The sequence below is a fragment of the Anomaloglossus baeobatrachus genome, unplaced genomic scaffold (assembly GCF_048569485.1).
Source record: "Anomaloglossus baeobatrachus isolate aAnoBae1 unplaced genomic scaffold, aAnoBae1.hap1 Scaffold_332, whole genome shotgun sequence".
Taxonomy (NCBI): Eukaryota; Metazoa; Chordata; class Amphibia; order Anura; family Aromobatidae; genus Anomaloglossus; species Anomaloglossus baeobatrachus.
In genome coordinates this window covers 109,785-119,444 of record NW_027442700.1, presented here as the reverse complement: position 1 = coordinate 119,444, position 9,660 = coordinate 109,785, and the positions used below count along the sequence as shown (strand labels likewise).

Below are 9,660 nucleotides of genomic sequence, written 5' to 3'. Positions count from 1 at the left end.
AACAGGACCAACGGAGCTGCCCAGAGGCTACAACTGTCACGGATAACCCCAGCCTCCTTCATGTTGCTCAACATGTCCTTGGTACACTGGTAATGTGCAGGTAGTTTTGGCTTATATCTCTCTTTGCTGGGTGGGTGTGCACTTGTGGGGATGTAGTGTTTGACCCCTTTTATTCTTCAAAAGTCTAGCGGATGTTTGCTGAAGACTTGCTCGTATTCTTGCACTAGCCTGTAGACCCCCTTCTTGTGATGTGAAGGTGTGGAGTCAGTGCCTACGTGTAATTCCTTACACCACTCCTCTGGCTGACTTGGTGAGCTGTCACTGAATGGGTGGGCTGAAGCAATGGTGGATGCTGCTGTTTGGATAGCATGTGTATCTACTGAGAACAGCTTATCAATGGTGGCAAATCGGAGCAGCTTAATCTCTTGCTCTCCGCAGTTCAACACTCTCATGGGCACTCTTCCCTTCCATATTAATGAATAAAACTATGATGTAAATAGCATATAGATACCCCACAAATGCAGATAAAAGTAGGTTATGGGAAAAGGGGGAAGAGAGAAACAGGAAAATAGTGGAATAAAGTATACCTTCCAGGTGGGAGAGGAAATGGCAGCACAGCCAGTGGAGGTGAAGCAAGGGGAGCCTGCAACTAAAGAGTTGAGAGCGTTATCACATGGTGACTGAGCCTGATTGTAACGGGAGCATAGAGGTGCCGATCCTGTCTTACCTGCGTTGGTGTAGAAGTGGGTGTCCTGTGGTGGAGTCAGCTATGTGCAGTGGTGGCCGTGGGTTCTTTTATGTGCGACCGTAGTAATAACTGCGCCCACTTCCTGTATGGGAGTGGAATGCAGTGAGGGTAATGGAACGCACGCCTGCGCATTTGTGTTTAACGTCGCGCATGTGCAGAACGGAGAAAAGGCTGCGCTCACTTCCTAATGAAAGGGAGTGAGACGCATCTGGGAAGGGAAGGGAAAAGATTAGGGTTTGGGGATGATGAAAGGGCTTTCTACGGGCAAGGATGGCAAAGGGTGGCAGTGACGGAAAGTCAGGCAGCCTGTCCTGTCCTGTCCTGTCCGTCCGTCTTTTTGTATCATGAATTGGAAAGACTGCAAGGGGGAGGGGAGGTGCTTGTGTCCAAAAGGAGGAGTTATTCAGATTCATTGCAGTGGGCGGCGGCTGCAAAAAGCACCATTCTTCTTGTTTTTGCTCTGCAAAACAGCCTTTTCAAGGGTTGGCTTGGGTGACAAAATGTCTTCTGTAGGCGTGGGTTTGTCTCCCTCTCCCTAAGATGTGTCCGGTATAGGCCAGGGTGCCACTCAAGGCCGTAACCAATTCGGGTTATAGCTTCTCGGCCTTTTGGCTAAGATCAAGTGTAGTTTCGGAGGACGCTACCTTGGTCGGTACTGGAAGGTGCCTGGGATTGCACGTCTGCCGGCCTTGAGGAAGTGTGTGCGCCTTCTGGTGACACATAGCCCTCTTGTGCCTGGACGGTTCCCAGGCAACGGGAGGCGATCACCTTTGTTATTTTGAAGTCCTACTGATAAACAGAAAAAAAAAAAAATTAAATCTGTTCTTATCAGTTTAATATCTGATACGTCCCCTCTCTGGGGACCATATATTAAATGGATTTTTAGAACAAGGAGATGGAAAAAATCTTGCTCTGTCCACTCCACGCATTGACCTGGTATTGCAGTACCTCCAGGACCGGTGCACCCCTTCTTAACCCAGTTTCCAAAAGCAGAACTCAATTCACCTGATTCAAATGAGCCCCATTAGTGAATTGAAAGAAAGCAAAAACTTTATATGCACCTCAATTTGGCCAATTCACTTTTCACACTTTCACCCTTTTTTTATCTTTCACACCTTTTACTTGCTTTATTGATGCAAAAAGCTGTGCCAAATAGCAAACTCATCTCCACTCAACTTGACCAACTCTGCTATGTCCCGTGCAGTATCTTATTCTCAGTCTTATCTAGATCATTTGCAATTGAATAGAATAGATCCCTTTTGGCTGCTTATGACTGTGTAAAATATGTAGTTTTACTGGGCTGGGATGAGAGAATCCATTGAAGCATGGTGTAGGGATTGTGGTTCCTGTGTGCTAAGAAGAGAGACTGGCACCAGCCAGAAAGCCCCATTGCAGCCAATAATCACTTAATAACTTTTTCAACTTGTCATCATATGGGAGGCCTTCCATTCCTTGTAGTAGTCTAGTTGCCCACCTTTGAACTGACTCTAACTTCTGAATGTCCTTTTTAAAATGTGGAGCCCAAAACTGGTTCCCATATTCCAGATGTAGCCTTACAAGTGATTTATAGAGGTGTAACAATACGTTGGGATCACGGGATCTAATCTCCCTTTTTATACACCCTAAAATCTTGTCCCAAGCAGCATTCCATCAGCCTCTGGAAGGTTCCTGGCGCATTGCACAGCTCGAAGGGCATGCTTTTGAACTCGCAGAGACCCATAGGGGTGGCGAAGGCGGTCTTCTCCCGGTCTGCCTCAGCAACGGACACTTGCCAATAGTGACTAGTGAGATCAAGGGTAGAAAAATAATTTGCAGTTCTCAATGCAGCTAGCGATTCCTCAATACGGGGAGTGGTGCCGTCCTTCTTTTTTAACAGGATCAACAGAGCTGCCCAAAGGCTACAACTGTCACGGATAACCCCAGCCGCCTTCATGTTGCTCAACATGTCCTTGGTACACTGGCAATGTGAAGGTGGTATTGGCTTATAGCTCTCTTTGATGGGTGGGTGTGCACCTGTGGGGATGTGGTGTTGGACCCCTTTTATTCCCCCAAAATCTAGCGGGCTTCCCACCGGTAACCCGTTCCCCAGCTTGGATGGATGCTGAGGGAGCCCCTTTTGCCCGCAGGCTCTGGCCCTGGGAACTGTAGCCTTGGCGGTGACTGTGCTTCCCTCTACGGTGTGAGCTGTTGCCTTCAATCGGGTCTTGACTGCTGGGAAACCCTGGAGGTTCCTGTCGCTAATGGATTTGACCGGTTTTACGGCGACTCCTTGCCTGGTCGGGGTCCGTAGGCCCTGCCGGATGGTGCTGGCTTCTCTTCACTCCCCGATCTGGTACCGGCGGGCCACCGCCCATCCCCGGTCCGTACGGTTCACTCCAATCAGCCTCTCCTGCAGAAGGTCACCACCGTCTGCCAACCTTGCTGAGTGCCCGGGCCACACACCCGGACACGGTCAGTCTCCTCTCCTCTTCACTTCTCTAACTCCAAAACTGATCTCTAATCTGACTCCTTTTCCCGCCTCCAGGACTGTGAACTCCTCGGTGGGTGGGATCAACCGCCTGGCCCACCCCCTGGTGTGGACATCAGCCCCTGGAGGAAGGCAACTAGGATTTGTGTTTAGCTTCGGTGTGCCTAGCCGGAGTGTAGAGTGTGTTGGTGTAGTACCTGTGACGACCTGGCTTGTCCAGGGCGCCACATTCCCCTATAGTAAAATGCAGACCGTCCGCGGGCTGCCCGTCCATCACCGGTTTTATTTTCACAACTGAAAAAGAATAAAACGGTAAAACATGTAAAAGCATCATAAACATTTTACAACGGTACAGCTTCCGCTCTTCTCCCACCCAAACAACCTGGCCCTGATGCTGCCCCTAAGAAGCGGGCAGCACCCCTTGACCCCAGTCCAGCACCAAGTTGCCCGAGCGGGTTCTGTCTCTTTCAGGGGGCCCACGTCCAAGGGGACCCCTGAACCCCCGGAGGATCGCCACCGGTTACGGTAGTGGCGGGCCTAGGCCATCCCTTTCCTCCAGGCCCATCCTCCCAAATCAGCCTCTCCGGAGGCGGTAACGGTGTCAAGCCAACAAACATTTTTATTTACATTGCACTAAGTTTGTGGTTGCCCTGCAAGTTCTCGGGCTTGTCCGTAAGCAGTTCCTTACGCAATGGTTGCACAGTCCCTACGGGGACAACAGTTGCCGGCAACGGCCGGTTTAATCACGGTTCAATCAGGTAAACTTCTTTGGTTGATCATCTTTACTTATCATTTAAAACTTTCAAACTGGTACACTCAACACATAAAGCCCCCCCCTTTTAAAGAGTAGTTTCCCTGTACCTAAGTGGGGGTCTACCTAGGTTGGGGCGAGTGGACCTTCGGGGTCCGGTGTCAGTGGTGACAGGCAGTGGGGCAGAGGGAACAGTCAGTTCCTCCTCCCTGCTATCATGTGGGGCAGGCGGAGGCGTAGGGGAGCTGGGTACAGGTACATCCCTGGGCACTGGCTCGCGGTTAACCGTTTCCATCATTTCTTCATCCACGGGTTGTGGGAACAGTATCACTGGAAGGATCACCGCACCGTTCTGTGTAGGCCAGTCTGCTGGAAAATCACCCATCATGGTGTGGATTACCTCTTTTTCCTTCTCCACTGGACTGGGAACTGGAGCCTCATCCGCTACTCTCAATGCTGGTGGGCACTTCTTCAGGTGGTCTCGGGAAACCGTGGCCAAAGTCCCCCCCTGGTCACGGCTGATCTGGTAGGCCTTCCCATTCTCCCATCCTGTGGGCTGGACTACATACGGGGTTTTTTCCCATTGATCATCCAGCTTGTGGGCCCTTCTTTTCCGCTTCAGCACTACATCCCCAGGTTGGAAGGAACCGGCAGGCGCCTTCTTGTTGAAGCACTGCTCCTGTTGTCCCCGACTCCGGCACAAGTTCTTTTCAACATACTCCTGGACCTGTCGGTACTGTGTCCTCCGCCGAGTGTCCCATTCAGCTGTCGACAGGAGTGCTTCTGAAGCTTCCAAGCCCATTTCCAGATCCACTGGTAGCCGGCCGGGACGAGCTCTCATCAGGTATGCTGGAGTGCATTTCGTAGAGCTGGAAGGGATGTTGTTGTACATATCGACCAGGTCAGGTAGCTTCTCCAGCCACAGGTTCCGCTCTTCCAGTGGTAACGTCTTGAGGAGGCCCAGGACCAAGTGGTTCATCTTTTCACAAATGCCATTGGTTTGGGCGTGGTAAGGCGTGGTCCGGATTTTCTTGCAGCCGTACAACTGGCAGAATTCCTGGAATACCTCTGCTTCAAAGGCCGGACCCTGGTCAGTAAGCACCCTCTCCGGGTACCAATGCGGTCAACAGAAATAAGCCTGGAAAGCCTTAGCAGCGGTGCGGCCGGTTAAGTCCTTAACTGGGACAACCACCAGGAACCTCGAGTAGTGGTCTACGATGGTCAGAGCGTAGGTGTACCCACTTCGGCTGGGGGTGAGCTTTACATGGTCAAGGGCAACCAGCTCCAGCGGTTGGTGTGTAATGATCGGGTGTAGGGGTGCCTTCTGGCTGGCCTCGTCCTTCCTTCTCAATGCGCAAGGGCCACATTCTCGGCACCAGGCCTCCACAGATTCCCGCATTCCACTCCAATAGAACCGCTCTCTTAACAACATCTCTAGCTTCTTCCACCCGAAGTGCACTGCACCATCATGGTATGCTTGCAGGACGGTGGGCACGTTAGCCTGGGGAATCACCAGCTGGCGGATCTTCTCGTGAGTCTTTGGATTAATCAGCTCGCGATACAACTTCTCCTGGTGTAGGTATAGCCGGGTCCGTTCTTGCCACAGACGTTGGGCTTCGGCAGGGGCAGCAGGGTCTATCCCAGCAGAACCCTGTTCCACTAGAGTCTTGACCAGGCGGACAGCAGGTGCCTGGTCCTGAGCTTCCTGCCAGTCCTGTCGGGGCAGCGGATCCAGGTTCACCCGTTGTTGGTAGACGTGCACCTTCTCAGTGAATGGCCGGTGAAATGCAGGCAACTCGATCTCTTCGAGGTCATCATCCTCTGGCCCCTCTTCCGACAGGTGGGGCATCCGGGAGAGTGCATTGGCATTGACGTTGGTACGGCCGGCCCGGTACTTGATGGTGAAATCGTAGTTGGCTAACCTGGTCACCCACCGCTGCTCCAACGCGCCCAGCTTGGCCGTATCTAGATGGGTCAGCAGGTTATTGTCTGTGTACGCGGTGAACTTGGCTGCTGTCAGGTAATGGCGGAACCGCTCGGTGATAGCCCACACCAGTGCCAAGAGCTCAAGCTTGAAGGAGATGTAGTTCTCAGGGTTCCTCTCAGTCGGTCGGAGTTTTCGGCTAGCATAAGCTATTACCTTTTCCCTTCTGTCTTGGACCTGGGATAGAACAGCCCCCAAGCCCACATTGCTGGCGTCGGTGTAGAGGATGAATGGGCGGCTGTAGTCAGGGTACGCTAGGATTTCCTCTCCGGTCAGGGCTGTTCTCAGCTGGCGGAAGGATTCCTCATGCTTTTCTTCCCACACCAATGGGGCTACTAGGGATCTACCACCCTTGGTCTGTCCTACGAGGAGGTCTTGCATGGGGGCAGCCATCTTTGTGTACCCCTTAATGAAGCGACGGTAATATCCCACCAGGCCCAGAAACTGCCTCACTTCCCTCACTGTGGTCGGTCTCGGCCAGTCATCATAGTATCATAGTTTTAAGGTTGAAGGGAGACTCTAAGTCCATCTAGTTCAACCCGTAGCCTAACATGTTGATCCAGAGGAAGGCAAAAAACCCCAATGTGGCAGACAAGTTCCAATGGGGAAAAAATTTCCTTCCTGACTCCACATCCAGCAATCAGACTAGTTCCCTGGATCAATACCCTGTCATAAAATCTAATATACATAACTGGTTATATTAAATTTTTCAAGAAAGGCATCCAGGCTCTGCTTAAATGTTAGTAGTGAATCACTCATTACAACATCATGCGGCAGAGAATTCCATAGTCTCACTGCTCGTACAGTAAAGAATCCTCGTCTGTGATTATGATTAAACCTTCTTTCCTCAAGACGTAGCGGATGCCCCCGTGTTCCAGTCGCAGGCCTAGGTGTAAATAGATCTTTGGAAAGGTCTCTGTACTGTCCCCTCATATATTTATACATTGTGATTAGATCTCCCCTAAGCCTTCGTTTTTCCAGACTAAATAACCCCAAGTTTAATAACCTGTCTTCGTATTGCATCCCCCCCATTCCTCTAATAATCTTGGTCGCTCTTCTTTGCACCCTCTCCAGTTCAGCTATGTCCTTCTTATATATCGGTGACCAGAATTGTACACAGTATTCTATGTGCGGTCGCACTAGTGACTTGTACAGAGGTAGAACTATATTTTTTTCATGAACACTTATACCTCTTTTAATACATCCCATTATTTTATTAGCCCTGGCAGCAGCTGCCTGACACTGTCCACTAAAGTGAAGTTTACCATCCACCCATACACCCAAGTCTTTTTCTGTGTCTGTTTTACCCAGTGTTCTACAATTAAGTACATAATCATAAATGTTATTTCCTCTACCCAAGTGCATGACCTTACATTTATCTACATTAAACTTCAATTGCCACTTCTCAGCCCAATCCTCCAATTTACATAAATCTCCCTGTAATATAAAATTATCCTCCTCTGTATTGATTACCCTGCAGAGTTTAGTATCATCTGCAAATATTGAAATTCTACTCCGCATGCCCCCAACAAGGTCATTTATAAATATGTTGAAAAGAAGCGGGCCCAATACTGACCCCTGTGGTACCCCACTATGAACTGAGACCCAGTCCGAGTACGTACCATTAATAACCACCCTTTGTTTCCTATCACTGAGCCAGTTTTTAACCCAGTTACACATATTTCCCCTATCCCCATTATTCTCATTTTATGTACCTTTTATGTACCTTATGTAGTCTTGGATGGCGGTGATCTTCTCGGGGTTGGGGGCGACACCTTCCGCACCAACCACATGTCCTAGGTACTGCACTCTGGGTTTCAGCAGATGACACTTTGAGGGCTTCAACTTCATCCCATACTTGGCAAGGGACGCGAACACCTCGGCTAGGTGCTCCAGGTGGGCTTCATACGTCTGTGAGTACACAATCACATCATCCAAGTACAGCAAAACGGTCCCATAGGCAGTCTTCTCTCGGTCTTCCGGTGCCACGGCCACCTGCCAGTACCCGCTGGTGAGGTCAAGGGTGGAGAAGTAGTTAGCGGTTCTCAGCGAGGCCAGGGACTCTTTGATGCGGGGCAGAGGGTAAGCATCCTTATGCGTTATCTGGTTAATCTTCCGGTAATCCACACACATCCGCATGGTGCCATCCTTCTTCTTAACCAGCACCAACGGAGCGGCCCAGGGACTACAGCTGTCCCTAATAACCCCTGCCTCCTTCATGTTCCTCAACATGTCTTTGGCGCATTGGTAGTGCGCAGGGGGAATAGGCCTGTATCTCTCTTTAATAGGGGAGTGTGTACCGGTAGGGATGTGGTGTTGAACCCCTTTAATCTGCCCAAAATCTAGAGGGTGCTTGCTAAAAACCCGCTCATACTCCTGTACCACCCGGTATACCCCTTCCTTGTGGTGTATGGGGGTATCATCAGTGCCGACATGTAGCTCTCGATACCACTCGCCTAACTCCCCCAGGGATGAGTGGGAACCGGCAGCAGGCGGTGTGACCGGGGGAACGGCTTCATGGATCGTGTGGGGATCTAGAGTGAGCAATTTGGCAAGGGTAGCGTACCGGGTGGTGCATGAATGCACACATATTGGTTTTATAATCTTATTGTATTACTTTATATTCTTATTTCACTTGTGCATATCTCCACCATAATCCTGGCTAAGAAATATAGCTTTTTTTGGGGTACACAGGTAGTAAGGTCTTCTTTCTATTTCTTTAGGGGTGATATAGCCTGGTGGAACTCTAGACCTCTAACATTATATATGCACCCTTTTTCTTTATGGTTCTTGGACACCTTATAACATTCTTCCATACATATATATCTTTCTCATAAATTATAAATAATTAGGCATTTTTATATATTTTATTTACATTTTCATAAATAACTTTTTACAAAGCATGGGGGACATTCTCACATACATATAATTTTCATGTACGCATTCTGAAAATTTACGCATAAACCGTACACACTCCTTTTTGTAACAATTTCTATAACTCATTCGCTGAACTCTCATCCCGGATATTCATTCTTACACCGAATTTCCTGTTATAACACAACATTCATGATTTTTATTCAATTTATTTTTATTTTTTAGGTTTATTAGTAGTGATGAGCGAGTACTAAAAAGCTCGGGTGCTCGAAGCTCGGGCCGAGCCTCCCAAGATACTCGTGTACTCGGCCCGAGCACCGAGCCCAATGTTATCCTATGGGAGACCCGAGTATTTTTGTGAAATGACCACCGGCAGCATGTAGAAACCCTAAAAATGGCACAAAAGTCTCCGAAGAGTGCTCAAATGACATGGCAACAGCATGGGGAAGACCCCTTGAAGCATTTATCACTCAAAAGTCACAGCTGTGAATAATTTTGTCCGCGTTTTACGCCATTTTTACGGACTCACCAGAAAACCTTCCAAAATGACACCAAAATGATTTTTCATAGCGGAAATGTTAAGGGCACATACCCAATAGTGAGATAGAGCTAATGTATGTTACTTTTTGAGATCAATACATGAAAGATTTTACGTAAAACATTGTGTGGCACTCCGATGTCCCTGAGAAGAGACGTACATAAAGGCCTCTGAGTCTAATGTGCCCATTTTGAGGAACTGAGTCTTTGTAGTATTTTCCTTTGCCAGGGCAGTCCAAAATTGTGAGGTTCACCAATGCCCCTGCATACAGACGTGCATGATGGCCTGTAAACCTGAA

General features: G+C 49.1%; 1 pseudogene; it reads left to right on the top strand.

The window, feature by feature from the left end:
• Positions 1–1,511: 1,511 nt before the first annotated feature.
• On the top strand, positions 1,512–1,718 carry LOC142270733 (U2 spliceosomal RNA; annotated as a pseudogene).
• The last annotated feature ends 7,942 nt before the right edge of the window (positions 1,719–9,660 follow it).